Source organism: Zonotrichia albicollis, chromosome W, assembly GCF_047830755.1.
Source record: "Zonotrichia albicollis isolate bZonAlb1 chromosome W, bZonAlb1.hap1, whole genome shotgun sequence".
NCBI classification, from domain to species: domain Eukaryota; kingdom Metazoa; phylum Chordata; class Aves; order Passeriformes; family Passerellidae; genus Zonotrichia; species Zonotrichia albicollis.
The window spans coordinates 7,152,358-7,168,470 of NC_133859.1; the positions used below are offsets into that span (position 1 = coordinate 7,152,358).

General features: G+C 44.6%; 1 protein-coding gene across 8 annotated transcripts in view; it reads left to right on the plus strand.

Annotated features, from left to right (window-relative positions):
* LOC141726923 (dymeclin-like) overlaps positions 1-16,113 on the plus strand; it is a 226,948-nt gene that overhangs the window by 105,303 nt on the left and 105,532 nt on the right. For 4 of the 8 annotated variants that reach the window (XR_012577873.1, XR_012577885.1, XR_012577881.1 and 1 more), the window contains one exon: positions 6,415-14,473. The exons of 2 other annotated variants lie outside the window; for them this stretch is intronic. The gene's annotated coding sequence lies outside the window, so the exon portion shown is untranslated. Of the gene's footprint in view, positions 1-1,257; positions 1,417-6,414; positions 14,474-16,113 lie in introns of those variants that run through there. 2 more of the 8 variants (XR_012577877.1, XR_012577883.1) reach the window with 2 other exon arrangements.

The window sequence follows — 16,113 nt, forward strand, 5'->3', positions numbered from 1 at the left end:
CCACCCATGCCAAACCATGACAGGTGGACACAGGGCAGCCTGAAGTGAGTACCTGACCTCTTCATATGCTCAAATTTATGTTTTTATACAGTGCTTTTAGAATTTGTACAGATTAATGACTTGGTATGAAGACAAAAATAATTTCTATGGCATGTTTTGGAATTATTGACATTTATTAGCAATATTTCTTAGTTGGAAAGAAAAGAAACAAGTGTATATGTGATTTGCGGAAAGAAAAATCTCCACAACTTTGTAAAAGTTATAAAGCTGGTATGTTTATTACAGCTCTGGATGCATGTGGGGATCATTCCCCCTTAAAGGACATGCGCATTCCCTTACTTGTACATATGCATAGAGTTTCACCATAGGTTCATGCATATTCATTTTACTGATTTCGCGTTACAACTTGCAACTAGTCTTTGTATAGAGAAAACTCTCTGGTCATCTTGTCTGTCTCTTGCCTTCATTTCAAAGTTCAAGGGACTTCTTATTTCTTCAGCTTGGAAATTTGCATTTTGCTGAGGCAGTTTTTGTGAGCGCAGCAAAGCTAACAGACTAAACAAATTAAAACAGCATATCTCAGCTATGCTAGCAAGCTACAGACTTAATAATTCAAAGTGGCACATTTCACTTAAATCCAAAATGGATTTCTACCCTGGTAAATTTCTACTCTGTTTCATATGCATGTGCATCCCTGAATTTCTAGGACTTTAAAGCTATCAGTGTTTGTGAGGCTATCCCAGGAAGAAATGCAATTTTCTTTTTCTGGTACTCCACAAAGCTTTATGCCCTAGCAGGCTTACTGCAAATATTTCACTTATAATCATTGTGTTTTTACCTACAAACATCTAGGTGCAGTTATTTGGTTGATTTTTCCCAAACTGACCTGGCTTCTCAGTATTGTCTAAAAAAAATTATAATTGCTGAACTCTCACCAGAGGCACATCTGCTTCTCTAGTGGTAGTTCACATCTTATACTGCAAATTCACTGTTAAACATTTATTTTCCTGCAGCTGTGGTTGTACAAACCTTTATTTGGAGTGATCTGAAAACAGAAATTACGTCTCAATGATCCTAACTTGATAAACCAGTTGTCACTCTATAGATAAATTTCTCTGCCCTATTGGACCAGGAAGATTGTATCTCATTACATGAGTAAGGGTTACATGGCTTACAGAATTTTACTCCCTTGGAGAAATGTTGTTTTCTTCTACAGTTCATGTGATTGCTTAAACTTTTCTATTTCTATTATGAAAGAGACAGTCTGAAGTTTCCCTCAGTTGCCTCATGACTGTCGCAAGAACAGAGACCGGGACCACTGAAGACCCTAATTGGACTAGCCTGGTTGAGGTGGATGCTCACCAAGATCCTGACGACCCTGAGCAGAGTTCTGGCCTGCCAAGTGATTGTTTGCAGGTGCGTTTGCTGCCATGGTACACTGCTTCAAGGAGCAGCTTGCCCTATATTTGCACCTGCTTCATGACAATGGCACATGAATTTCCCCACCTCTCGGCCAAATGCTGCGGTAACTTTGGTGGTGCCCCTCAGAAAACTCTTCATCTGCTTCACTATCACAATGATGGGCAGAGACTGAAGCCCCCTTTCCAAGGACTGAAACTGAGACCCCTATAATTCTGATCCGAGGGTGCTGGCCTGACTGAAGCGGAATGTCTGCCAAGTGTTGCCCGCAGTCGTGTTCACTGGACCTAGACTGGTTTCCCATGGAAACCAGTCCTTAAACAATGGGTCCTGCTGATATTGACTTATCCTGCTTTGGAACTTAGACTGTCTGTGCCTGTGAAGCAAAGTGAAAATTTTCCAGGATAGAAATTCATTTTAATTTAAGTGAAATGTACATTTTTGAGTCTGTGGTTAGAAATCGTGTTATTTAGTCAGGCTGCAAGGCCTAAGCTCAGTGAAGTTACTTCAGCGAAAGACAGAGATAAAGGGGAGGAGACAGAAGATGATAGAGAGAGACAGGGACTGCTGTAAGGGCAAGTCAGCCTGACCTCGGAATTCTTTCTGATAAAAAGGAACTAGTGGTAAAAGTCACACTAAACCCATAAAAATGAATATGTATGAACCTGTTGTGAAACTGTATGCATATGTATTTGAGAGGGGGATAAAAGGAGATCTGAAGTTCCCAGAGGTACGCATGCCTTTTAAGGAGAGCATTCTCCGCATGTGTCCGGCGCCGTAAATAAACATACCAAGCTTTACAACTTTTATAAAGTTGTGAGGTTTCTTCTTTTCTCCTCAAAACACCTGTTTCCAATGGACTTATTCTTCATTGTCTTTTACCTGCTCCCCCCGTGATGAAGGACTATAATAGACCCCTGAATTAACCAGGACTTTGAGATTCTCCCCAATGTGACTAGGCGAATTTCCCATTGATTGGACCACAAGGATTTTGTCTCTACGTTTGGTAGCTATACCACCTTTCTCTCTCTCTCTCTCTCTTTATCATTTATCTCTTTTCTAATCCCTTTATCGCATTTGCTGTGGTCATTCAATAAAAGGCGTATTTGTTTTGATCAATACTGTAATCCCCTCTGTGTTGTTTTTGCACTCTGAGATCATGTAACGAACCATCACGACCCCTGCTAGCACTAGCTGATCGTGACATATTATTATACATAATATTATCTTTATTATATTATATTTACTATTTTTAGCCCATGCATACATTGTTTTGAACCTCTTCTTACCACCTTGAGATTTTTGTTTATTTTTCAAAACCCCCTGGTGTGCTCTAAGCCACTGTTTTCCTCTCTGTCTTTGAATTTGCACCTATTCCTTACACAGGTCTTTGAACGAGATGTGGGGCCTCATGCTAACTCTAGATTTCCTGTTTGCTTCCTTCATTTCCCCACCATCATCTGCTGAGCTGTCAGTGCTTCAAGCCTGAGGAGGAGAAAAAAATTATATCAGGCTGATGTGGTGTAGCCCATACAGATATTTCACCAAAGCCACATAGACTTTCTGTCTTAAGTCAAACAGAAGAATTGTAGACACAAAGAGAACTGGAGAAAGATGAAATGGTGCTATCTCCATGGAACAATTAAGTAATGGCAAAAAATTCAATCTATCAGTATCTTAGAACAATCACTGAGAAATTTTCTTCCATATGTTCTGTTCTGTCAAAGCACTTAAAAGTTTATATTCATAGAAAAATTAACTATGTCAATGTTTGCATGTGTACCTGTATATCTGTACCATTAACGGGGTTCCAGATGTTATAAGTAGAAAAAGCTGCCAATATTTTTTAAAAGGTTGCAGAGTGAACAGGTTGGACCAGTTGCTGCCAGGGTGGAGTTCTAACTGTTTGGTATTGTAATCACCAGTCGTTTTCTTTAACTACTTATTTTGTCAGTACCTCCCTGCCTGCTGCCAGGTGGATGACCCTTCTCAGACAGTGAAAGGAGGGGACATCGGCGGGGGTGGGGGAGGGGGGGTGTCAAATGACCTCGGAGCCAGCATACCACGGGAAAGCCCCACCCCACCAAACTTACCAAAAGACCCCAAAAACAATGAGCCAACACAGAATTAAGATATCAAAGTGATGTCTGGACGTGAGGAAAAAAGTCCAGAGCCTGCAGAGACGCTGAGACCCTTTTTTGCCCCTCGCCCTAGCCAAGGAAGGACCTCGGCTAGAGGCAGGACCCTGGGAGTCAAACGGAAAAAGCAAACAAAAGCGAACAAGGGATTTTCCCGATGCTCTCGTGAGGACGGAATCCGCAGCTCTGCCCACAGACCAGTGGACAAAGCTGCACTCTTCCTCCTCCTCCGAGTCACCCTGGGAGCAGCGGCGGCGTGAGTGCGGACCCGTCGGTCCCCGCCCCGAGTTGATCACTTTTAATAAAGGCATTAAAAAGGAGAAAAGTCTCCTGCCCATTTCACCAGAAATGAGTGTTTAGTATTTTTCAAGATCATTGGCCATTAATTTGACTCTAGATTGAGATTTAGGAGACCAGAGTTCCAAGTGGCATTGTGAATTTTGCAGACAAATATAAATGTCCTTCCTCTGCCCAAACTCTTTATAGGTTATGTTATGAACAAAAATTTGGTTAATATTTTTTTTTGTGAGAAAAAGTTACAAAAAGGCAGCCAGATCTCTGTCCCTGCCAAGGTTCTGCGTGTTTTGTTATTGTAATCACGGGTCGTTGTAGCTTATCGCCCCTTTTATATTAGTAAAAGCCCTGGCTAGGGCGAGGTAATGGCCCTTCCCCGAGGCTAAGGTGTTCTTTTCCCAGCATAGTGAAGACACCTGAGAGGGTGGGGGGGGTTATGCAAAGTGACTCCAAGACCAGCATGCTTTTTGGGACCCCGGCTCCAAAGGCACAGAGAAAACCCCAAAAACAACGAGCCAAATAAGATTTGAGAGACTAAAGTGATGTCTGGACGTGAGGAGCCGAGTGCTGAGCCTTCAGAGATGCGGAGTCCCTCTCGCCCTGACCATGGGAGTCGTCCCCGGCGGTGAGACCAAGCCGACTGGGCGAGGAGGGGCAACATCTGACGGGGGACACCACGCCCTAAAGGCTCCCATGAGGACCGGATCCCTGAGCTCTGCTCCTAGTGGACAGAGCTGCGCATATCCTCCTCTGAGTCGCCCTGGGAGACGCGATGGGGACTGCAGCCCTGCCAAGCTGCCCAATCCTGAGCTGATCACTTTTAATAAAGGCATTAAAAAGGAGAAGAAGTCTCCTGGCCCTGTTTATTTCAGGTTATGTTTACTGCAAGGCAGGTTTTAGGACTTATCCTTGCTGCAGTAAATATTCATTATGACCTTTGTAATAAAGACTTGGTATGATGCTGAATCTGACCCCTCTTTTTTCTTTGCCAATTGATGTATTTTGCTAATACCATCCCATCCTACAGATGTTCCACAGGCAATATTATTATATTTAGCTGAAGCAATATGAGGCATGTAATGGGTTAAAACTTTAAGTTAGTTCATCAAAGCTGACAGAGTTATTCCAGTAAGACTGTTGCACCACTTCCATTTGTTTGCCTAATAAATTTCCAGACTTAAAAGGATAAGGAAGGTGAAACCAAAGACAATAGGTTTCACAACATTTGTTTATCTGGGTGGTGGGCTTGCTGTGATTGATAGCACAGTATTACCTTATCCGCTCAGTAAACTTAAGATTCCAGGAACTCAGCTTAAAATTCCAGGAATCAGATAAACTTATCAAATAAGGAATATACCAGCTTTCATCTTCAGACCTCCGGGAGGTGGACTACGACCACCTAGAAACAAGAGAAGAATACGCAGAGTACTACCATGTCAACCCGGAAGCAGGACTGTATAAAAACTCCACGAAATATCAGAAGAGCGCAGCAGTGGTGGAGCGGAGACTCCCCTGTCGCCCAGTGCTGATTTGCTTATTGCCTTGCCCGCTGTAATCAATAAATTCTCAATTAATTTTACTTGGCAAATTGTCGGCTCAATCTATAACAAGGCACATAATTTTCCAGCATGTCATTAGGTTACCAAACAAGATAAGCTTTTCAAATGCACCCAAATCCCATTTTCAGAAATAATTTGAAGCTTTAGACTGATGAAAAGTTAATGTAAATTTGACTCTCTCCTTTGGAAATGGTGCTTTTCTCCTCAACCAGTCATCTGGTTTTGGAAATACTGACTCACATTGGATTGCTGTTTCAGAAACCAATGTTTCTAACTGATGACTTGAAAAGAGAATTCTTCAGTTTTGATATAAACAGGGCAGGAGACTTTTTCTCCTTTTAATGCCTTTATTGAAAGTGATCAGCTCAAGATTGGGGAGCTCAACGTATCTGCAGTCTCCATCGTCTTTCCCAGGGTGACTCGGAGGAGGAGGATATGCGCAGCTTTGTCCACTAGGGGCAGAGCCGGGGGTGCTGTCCTCACGAGAGCAGTGTATGTAACCCCGTCTTTTGCAACTCTCCAGTGACCCCAGCCAGGCTTTTGCCTTCAGCCGAAGTCTTCCTGCTTAGGGCGAGGGGCAACAAAGGTTTTCAGCATCTCTGCAGGCTCAGCACTCTGTTACTCACGTCCAGACATCACTCTAATTTCTTAATTCTGTATTGGTTAGTTGTTTTTGGGGTCTTTTCAGTAAGTTTGGCAGGGTTCCTTCCCATGGCATGCTGTTCCCGAAGTTATTTTGCACCTTCTGATGCCCCCCTCCCACGTCCCCTCCCCTCACTGTCTGGGGAGAAGTACAACTTAGCCTCAGGCAGGCTTTACCGATACAAAAGGAGCAATTAGCTACAACGACCAGTGATTACAATAACAAACAGGTAGAACTTCAGTTTAGCAGCAACTTGTTTGACTGGTTTTGCAACCCTTTTTTTTTTCACAAAAAAATTGGCAGATTTTTGTTTATAACAAATTTTATGTTAATCCAGTTCTTTGCTTCCTTTCTTTTGCAGTGACTACCTCATTTCTTTGATGAGGTCAGCTTTTCATCCAGTAAAGCATCTAGATCAGTGAAGAAGCAAAGACAGCTTCACTCCATCATTCTTGAAGCAGCTCTGTCTGCTCTTGATTACATTATCTGAGTGGAGATCATTCCCTGACATGACACTGAAGCCTGAAAGCAGCTCTGGTGGTTCATTTGTGAAGGGAAGAGGATGTTTTGATTAATGTATGACTCAAGTCTTGCTCAAATGCCACTGTGTTGCCTGGAGCAGTGCCAGGTGGTGCTGGCTGTCTGTGATGCTATCTACCTAATCATTAACTGCAAAAAAAACCCCAAAAAACAAACAAGTTCAGTGCTGCATCTGTTCTTTGGATTTCTTGTGGGTTTTTATATCAAATCATGATTGACAGTGCAGACAGTCTACAAAGTTCTTGGTCTGTCTCGTTTATACCCTCATCCTGACCACTAAATCTGACTTTTGCTTTCTCTGGCAGAAGAAAAGGAGATAGGGTGTTGTGGTAGGTTGATTCACCAGAGCTAATAAGTGGTATCTGTATCTAAATTGTGCAATTCAAATCCTAGTGTTACCTCCAGCTCTCAGGTTTTCAAGTACTGTCTCAGGTTGGTTTGTTTTAAACTAGCTGCAGTTTTATGTCCTCTGGTAACAATTAGAGAGAAATGCAAATAATGGCTCCACTGTTATGAACAAAAATTCTGGTAATTTTTTTGTGAGAAAAAGGTTACCACGGTTGCTGCTGGGGTGATGCTTGTGTTATGGTAATTACGGGTCGTTGTTGTTAATAGTTGGTTTTGTATCAGTAAAAGCCCTAGCTGGGGCCGAGTTAATGGCTCTTCTCTGAGACAGTGAAGGGTGGGGACCTCCCGAACAGTGAGGAAAAGAGACTTGGGGGGGGGGGGGATATGCAAAATAACTCCAAGGACCAGCATGCCATGAGAAGCTACTGCTTCTAGCTTGCTAAAAAAGACCCCAGAACAACGAGCCACCTAAGAGTTGAGAGATTGGAGTGATGTCTGGACGGCAGGAACGGAGTGCTGAGCCTGCAGAGATGCGCAACACCTCCGTAGTCCCTCTCACCCTGAGCACGGGAGTCGTCACGACGCAAGGGACCGGACAGAGGGAGTCGGCAAATAGTAACATCGGAAGGGGTCACCACGCCCTAAAGGCTCCCACGAGGACCGGACGCACAGCTCTGCCCCTAGTGGACAAAGCTGCGAATATCCTCCTCCTCCTCGTCGTCTGGGGAGAAAAGACGGGAAGCTGCAGACCCGTCCGAGCTGCCCAATCCTGAGCTGATCACTTTTAATAAAGGCATTAAAAGGAGAAGAAGTCTCCTGGCCCTGTTTATTTCATCCACTAGACACATTTATGCCAGGGCAATGAGTTAAAAAACTTAAACAGCAAAGTGAATTGTATTTGTACATAGAATCATAAAATCCTAGAATGGTTTGTGTTGGAAAGGACAGTAAAGTTCATCTAGTTTAAACCCCCCTGCCATGGGCAGAGTGTGAATTGACACAGGCATATAGCTGGAACAAACAAAAAAACACGTCTGAAATGCAAAGAGTAAATTTATTTCATGGCTTCACAAACCAGAGTGCTATATGTAGTAGAGATAATTCATGCTATAGAAATAGGTATATGTGTGTATAAAATATTAGTAAAGTTTAAACCCATGCTTGTGAAACCACCCTGTCCAGGAACAGAGTCCTATTCACATTATAACTGATTCCCAGACAGAGTTGAGATAAAATCAAACCCTGTTATCGTATGAATAAGGGTATCCCTGAGCCACATGTCTGCAATTGCCCTGGTAGAGGCTAGAGGTATTCGCATTGTAACCAGTTCCTGGACAAGCTCTGGGACTATAACAGACCTGTTATCAGATGTAGGAAACAGGCTGGAGCCATCAGAGAGGATTTCCTCTGACACCAGCACCTGGAAGATATCATCTGGAATTTCCTGGGTGATGATCAACGGGACATTTTTCCCCACCGTTTCAAATCCGTACACATTAATAAACCATCTCTCTCCCGAGGATACGTGGTACAGTGTTATGGACTTAAAGGACGCTTTTTGGACATGCCCTCTTGCGGAGGACAGTCGTAATTTTTTCGCATTTCAGTAGGAAGATCCAGAGACCAATAGGAAGCAACAACTCAGGTGGACCTCATTACCTCAGGATTTTGTGGATTCACCAAACCTATTTGGACAGGTGCTGGAGCAGGTTTTAAGTCATTTTGTACCAAGCGGGGGGGACAAAGCTTCTACAATATGTAGATGATTTGTTGGTCACGGGTCAGGGGGAGGAGGAGGTAACGGCAAGCAAAATTGAGCTTTTGAATTTTCTGGGGGAAAGGGGATTGAAGGTTTCAAAATCAAAATTACAGTTCACGGAACCTGAGGTCAGGTACTTGGGACATTGGCTCATGAAGGGCACAAAGAAATTAGACCCAGAGAGGGTGGCAGGAATTATCGCCCTATCGCAGACAAAAAGGGAAGTTCGGCAGCTGCTGGGTATGTTAGGGTACCGCCGGCAGTGGATGGAAAGTTACAGCGAAAAGGTGAAGTTTCTTTATGAGAAGCTCACAACGAATCGAATCAAATGGACACAGAAAGATAACGAGGAATTCCGGGGAATTAAGGGGGCTCTCGCGGAAGCACCGGTATTGAGTCTTCCTGATGTGAGGAAACCTTTTCATTTGTTCGTGGATGCTAGCAATCACACAGCACACGGAGTGTTAACACTGGATTGGGCTGGAGCCAGGAAACCTGTGGGTTACTTGTCTCAGTTGTTGGATCCGGTCAGCAGGGGATGGCCCACGTGTTTGCAAGCAATTGTGGCTGTGGCTTTGTTAGTGGAAGAAGCCAAAAGGTGACTTTCGGGGCACCCTTGGTAGTATTTGCACCGCACAATGTACAGAGCATACTACAGCAGAAAGTGGAGAAATGGATGTTGAAATACGAGGCCATTTTGATTCATTCACAAGACTTGGAATTGCGGACTATGACTGCGCAGAACCACGCGCAGTTCTTGTTTGGGGAAGCTGCAGAAAAGCTGACCCATGACTGTGTGGAAGTGGTGGAATTGCAAACCAAAATCAGGGAGGATTTGGAGGAAGAGGAATTGGACGAGGGAGAGAAATGGTTTGCAGACGGTTCACGCAGAGTGATAGAAGGGAAAAGGAAATCAGAATACGCAGTTGTGGATGGGAGATGGGGGAAGGTGATAGAAGCAGGTCCCCTGAATGCGAGCTGGTCTGCACAGGCATGCAAATTTTATGCTGTTCTGAGGGCATTGACGGGACTTAAAGGGAAAAAGGGGACAATTTTCACAGATTCGAGGTATGCATTTTGGGTGGTTCACACGTTTGGAAAATTTGGGAAGAGAGGGGACTGATCAACACCAGAGGAAAGGGACTGATGCACGCGGAATTAATCCAGCAAATCTTAGAAGCACTAAGGGAACCGGAAGAAATTGCGGTGGTTCATGTAAAGGGACATCAGACCGAGATTCAGTTCCAGAAAAGGGAAACAACTTGGCAGATCAGGAGGCCAAGACCACGGCGTTGATGGTGGTAAGTACCCCTGAAACTGAAGGGGTAGAGGCCCCTGACAATCCCCCTCAGCTCTCCCAAAAGGAGATCGAATGTTATGAGAAGATCAGAGCAAATTTGAAGAAAGGTGAGTGGAAGCTACCTGATGGGAGGGAATTAGTTTCCAGAGGTTTTACCAGAAGGATTTTGCGGAAACTGCACCAGAAAACCCACTGGGGGGCACAGGCCCTGGCAGAACAATTTTTGAAATTTTTTGGGTGCAAGGGAATTTATGAATTGGCAAAACAGGAGGTACAGGGGTGTGTGGTGTGTCAAAGGATCAACAAATCAAGGGCCAGAAAAGCAGCCCTGGGAGGTCGCCCCATTGCATACCATCCATTTGAAAGAATTCAAGTTGATTTCACAGAGTTGCCAAAAGTGGGGAGGTTCAAATTCATATTGGTAATTGTAGATAAATTGACTCATTGGGTGGAAGCTTTCCCCAGCTCCCGGGCAATGGCCCAAACTGTGGCCAGGAAATTGTTAGAAGAAATTGTACCTCGATATGGGGTAGTGAACTGCATTGATTTGGATCAGGGAACTCATTTCACGTCAAAGGTTATTAAGCAGATGGCTGATGCGCTGGGCATCCAATGGGAGTACCACACTCCATGGCACCCCCAGAGTTCAGGACAGGTGGAAAGAATGAATCAAAAGTTAAAATCACAATTATCTAAATTGATTTTGGAAACAAAAATGTCCTGGCTGAAGTGTTTGCCCTTGGCACTGCTTAATATCGGGACCATGCCTCACTCGGAGACAGGGCTCTCACCTTTCCAAATGTTATATGGGATTCCATATAGACATGGAATGCCGGTGGGACACCCCAGGTTTGAGGAGGGTCAGATCCAGCCGTATTTGGTTGCAATCAACAGAGATTTACAGGAACTCCGAAAACACGGAATAGTGACACAGAGTGTTCCTCTGGGGTTCGCTATTCACAAAATTCAACCAGGGGACAAGGTGTTTGTCAAAGTGTGGAAAGAAATGCCACTCTCTCCTCACTGGGGAGGTCCTTTCCTTGTCCTCCTGACAACAGACACAGCCATTCGGACGGCGGAGAAGGGCTGGACACATGCATCCAGAGTGAAAAAGGTCGAACAGCAGGAGGAGGAGAAGCCTGAGTGGAAGATCACCTCTTCTCCTGGCGACTTGAAGATCAAACTTCAGCGTCCCCATCAATGACCAACAGCGAGTGGATAGGTTGTATACTGACAGACTGTGTATGCTATCCGTTTGTGCATTTACATGTGAATATTGTCAGGGGGTGTTTTGTCATTTGTTGTAGGAGGAGACAGAGGCCAAAGGGGCTGTGTACCCAGTGTTTGGATAAAGAGCTTGAGCTGACTGACCGTATCCTAACCTTAGCCATCAATTTGGGGAATCATTGTATTAGATTCAGAGGAGTGGTTTCAGATCTTTCAAAAGGGGGTGCGTGGGAAGCCTAGGTTTCAGGCAGAAATAGTGGATGTGGAGTGCGGAAATCCATCAGAGTCCCGTGCAGTTCTGATGCAATCAGAGTGTCACGGTGGGGAGCCTTTTAGAGGAGGTATGCAGCTAGGTCCAAGGGAGTCTTCCCTGAAGAGTTCTCCTGCTGCCGTGAAGATGGTCTTCCTCGCCCCTGGTGGCACCCCAGGGGGCCGAGGCAAAGGCAGAGGACTATGCCTGGTGGGAATCTTGAATGGCCCAAGCCTAGTCATTTGCGGATGAAGAGTCTGCGCACTGAGGTCCCAAAGAAAAGCGGAGTTACAGCTTGGCGGACGAGTGCGAAAAGAGTACTCAGGTGGTCTGGATTGCAAAGGACAAGGGATACTTGGCATACCAAGCCCCAAAAGAATGTCTTAGGAGAACTGGCAGGTACTGTTGGAGGAATGGCACTAGGGTCAAATTATGTGAATTGGAGATCGGGACTTGGTGTATCAGTCCCGAAGCAGGAATAGGATATGGGCAGTCAAATGACCACAAGCACCAAATGAGGAAAAGAAGCGTAGAACCAATGTCAATCCCCATTTGTAATCAGTGTAATTGAACCATGTGAGTTGGGGGAAGGACAGAATCTATCTTTATTGCATACCACCAGGTGAATTCATTTTGTTATGACAACATGAGACTGGGAATATGCATGATGAATGGGAAAATGTATTGGTTGGTGAAAAATACAAAGTGAGACAGCAAACTCACCCTGAACCAGGACCCAATTATATTGGATTTGGCACTGGATAATGATAACAGAGTATGCCTTCAATATGATAGGATTGTTTGCTTTGTGAAAAATAAAAACAATAAGCATCCCGAGGAGAGAATGAAGGAGGTAACTCAGGAACTGAAACGGAGGGAGTCAGAATCGAGGAGACAAAGAATTGAACAGGAGCAATTGAAAACATTGGGAGAACAATATGAAATGTTGGAGAAACAATATGCTGATGGGGAACTACCTTCCCCAGACAGGAACCTGTTCATTGATTTGATGCAAGAGATTGCAACTGAATTGGGATTGTCAAATTGTTGGATTTGTGGGGGGCTGAATTCTGCAGAGAAATGGCCTTGGAAAGGGGAAGGTTTGGCTCCAGAACAGCTTCTAAAGTGGGACAATCCGAGGGTCTCAAAATTGGCACAGAGACCTGAGGGGTGGATTTTAGATCAAAGGGTGATTGGAACAATCTACATCAGTCGGGAAGGAAGGGAGTACACTGAGATGGCGTGTCACAGACATCTTTTCATTAAAATCCTTTCTTAGGATCCTTTCCTGCTGGACCTGAGAAGTTTCAACAACAAATGTAAACAATTGTTATCTGCTGCTTGGAATGCAACAGGTCCACCTGTGATTGGCCCATCTTGGATGTGTATAATTAATGGCCAATCAAGGACTGAGTTATCTCAGAGAGAGTCTGAGAGAACTCCTTTGTTTTCATTCTTTCTATTCTATTCTTAGCATAGCCAGCTTCTGAAGAAGCCTTTTCTTTCTATTTCTTTTTAGTATAGTTATAATGTAATATATATATATATATCATAAAATAATAAATCAAGCCTTCTGATCATGGAGTCAACATTTTCATCTCTCTCTCATCCTGAAAACCCCTGTGACCATGGTCACAATGGTGGGATACACTCCTTGTGTATCTACCCTAATGGTGAACTCAGACACAAAAAGCAAGATCTGGCAACCAGCACCTCCTTTGGAGTACTGGAGCCGGAAATTGTGAATGGGACAAAAGAGTGGGACTGTGTTGGGTCAAAAATCCAGGAGCCAACCCTTTTCAATTCTTGGAAGACATGAGGGAATACTGGGGACACCCAGGGAAAATAAATATTAAATGGAAAGCCCCGGATGAAATTTACTGGATCTGTGGGAAGAAGGCATACAGTGAGTTATCCCCAAGGTGGAAGGGATCATGCACCTTAGGTATGATCCGGCCGGTTTTCTTTACTCTCCGGAGGACAAAAAGTAATCTGCTCGGGGCTCCGTTATACGAGACCCTGAGGAGGGAGAGAAGAAGCCTGAAAAAATAATACCAGTGATAAATGGTAAACAAATCTGGAGGGAGGAAAAGTGGCCAGCGGTGAGAATAATTGATTATGATGGGCCGGCCACTCGGGCTCAGGATGGAAGCAACGGGTATAGGACTCCAGTTTACCTACTGAACAGATTGATTAGGCTGCAAGCAGTGATGGAAGTTGTTTCAAATCACACCTCCGAGGCTCTGGATTTATTAAGTCAGCAGCACACCCAGGTACGGGCTTTTGTGTACCAGAATCGAATAACTCTAGACTATTTGTCCAGTTCCTGGACAAGCTCTGGGATTATACTGGACACATTATCAGATGTAGGAGACAGGCTGGAGCCATCAGAGAGGATTTCCTCTGACACCAGCACCTGGAAGATATCATCTGGAATTTCCTGGGTGATGATCAACGGGACATCTCAGGAAGCCCATGAGATCATGCACCTGGATTTGATGAAATCTCTGCTACTCAAGAGATGGCATCATCTACTACATGTGAATGGCTCTTCCTCTTGGGCACTCAGACATTCGTCTAGGCTTTGGACATTCTGTTTCTCTGTTTCTACACATCTATGGATCCAACTTTACATGCAAAGAGGCACAAAGAATTATGTGGTCATCCCTGCCCCAGGCAGAATAAACTGTATATAAGCTGGCCACTGGAAGCACTCGGGGTGAACTCCTGGGGAAACGCTGCCACTTTGTCAGTGGACCCTAGTTCACCCAGCGCCTGTGTCCGGGGCAGACGCATTCTTGGTTGTGGTGGTTTTTCGAAATTCTAATTTTTGTTATCAATCTAATAAATCTTTGCTAAATTTTTCTATAAATTTGGCTACTGATTTGATCATTTTTAACAAGAGGATCCCAAAGCAACACCCAGGCAGAGATATGCAAGTGGGAACAGAGGCACCATTAGGCCCAGTCCATGCAAGCAGGCAGCAGATCCACTCTTTGCACCAGTTTATTCAGGGCCTGGGCACTCATGTTTTAGTACCCTGCTGTGATGTTCTCTGTGCTTTTTATGATCTCTGAGCTTTGGTCTTCTCTCTCCCAAAACGGGAAGCTCAAGGATGTCCATGAGAGTCCCACCAAGTCTCTACAAACACCTACATTATCCCTACACAGGAATTTGACTTCTCAAAACAGGATAAACAGCAGGTTTCCCACACCTTTCTCCAGGCCTTGGCATTCCCAGCTGCAAGGTCAGTTGAGCCAATCTACCATCCTCCTCAGCTTTCTTTCACTTTTAACCCTTTCCTCACAACAGGCAGGGACACCTTCCACTAGACCAGGCTGCTCAAAGCCCCATACAACATGGCCTTGAACATTTCCAGGGATGGGGCAGTCACAGCTTCTCTGAGAAACCTGTGCCAGTGCCTCACCACCCTCATAGGAAAGAATTTCTTCCTAATATCAAACCTAAGCCTACTTTCTTTTTGTTTGAAGCCATTCCCCCTTGTCCTATCACTAAATGCTCTTGTCCAGAGTCCCGCTCCAGCTCTCCTGTAGCCCCTTTAGGTACTGGAAGGTACTCTAAGGTCTCCCCAGAACCTTCTCTTCTCCAGGCTGAACAGTCTCAACTCTCTCAGCCTGTCCTCATAGGAGAGGTGCTCCATCTTTTGACACCATCCATATGAAATTGATTATTAATTTACTATGATACAATCACAATATATGGCAACACTGATCAGTCTGAAGAAAGGCTTAATAATAAAATCAATGCACGACTTATTCCCGAAAATATGAATGCTAACTGATTTATTTTATGCTGTCCTTTGAGTTGAGACATAATGGGATAGTAAGAGCTTGTCATGGTTTGAGCCTGGCACAGAGCCAGTGCCCCCCATGAAAATGCCTCACCCTGGTGTCTGCTGTGAGATGTGACCAGGAATAAGCAAAACAGGCTCTAACTTAAACATAAAGACCACTTTATTACTTAAACTACAGGAAAATAGGGAGGGACTATAAGGAAAAAAAAGAAGAAAAGAATTGAAAACCTTACAAAAAAACCATTTTCCTCCTCCCCCACCACCTGACTTTCCCAATCCAATACATTCTCCCAAAGCAACTGCCCAGCCCGGCACGACACTTTAGTATACTCAAACATCAGTTCATGAAGAGGAAAGGAGTCTTTCTCGTTCCATAGGCTTCTCCTGGAAACACACTGAAACCTCGTGTGCTTCTCTGTTACTTCGGCACCGCCCGGAAGAAAAAAAAGTCCTTCTGCCGCTTGTAACATCGTCCTTCCATGCCCAGTGCTCTCACCACTGACGCATGGCCAGAGCTGCTTTTAGGGTTGTCTTTCAAGGATGCCTTGTCTCACTCCAAAAAGGCACAGTCTCTGCTTTTGGGACATCTGTCCCCCCCATATTTTTCCAACCCCCTGGGGCCGGGGGGTCCTCACGAAGAACCTTCCTGGTTTTGAGGCACTGCCTCCCCCTAAATGCAGTCTGTGTCACAGGAACAACTGAGTCCATAGCCACGAGAAAAGTCCAGCCAAAAGGCCACTCCAAATCATCTCTCCCCATCCAATCATCTCCACATTCTCCGGGCCAGGTCCTTATCTTATCTCATCTCTCATCTCCCTTCTT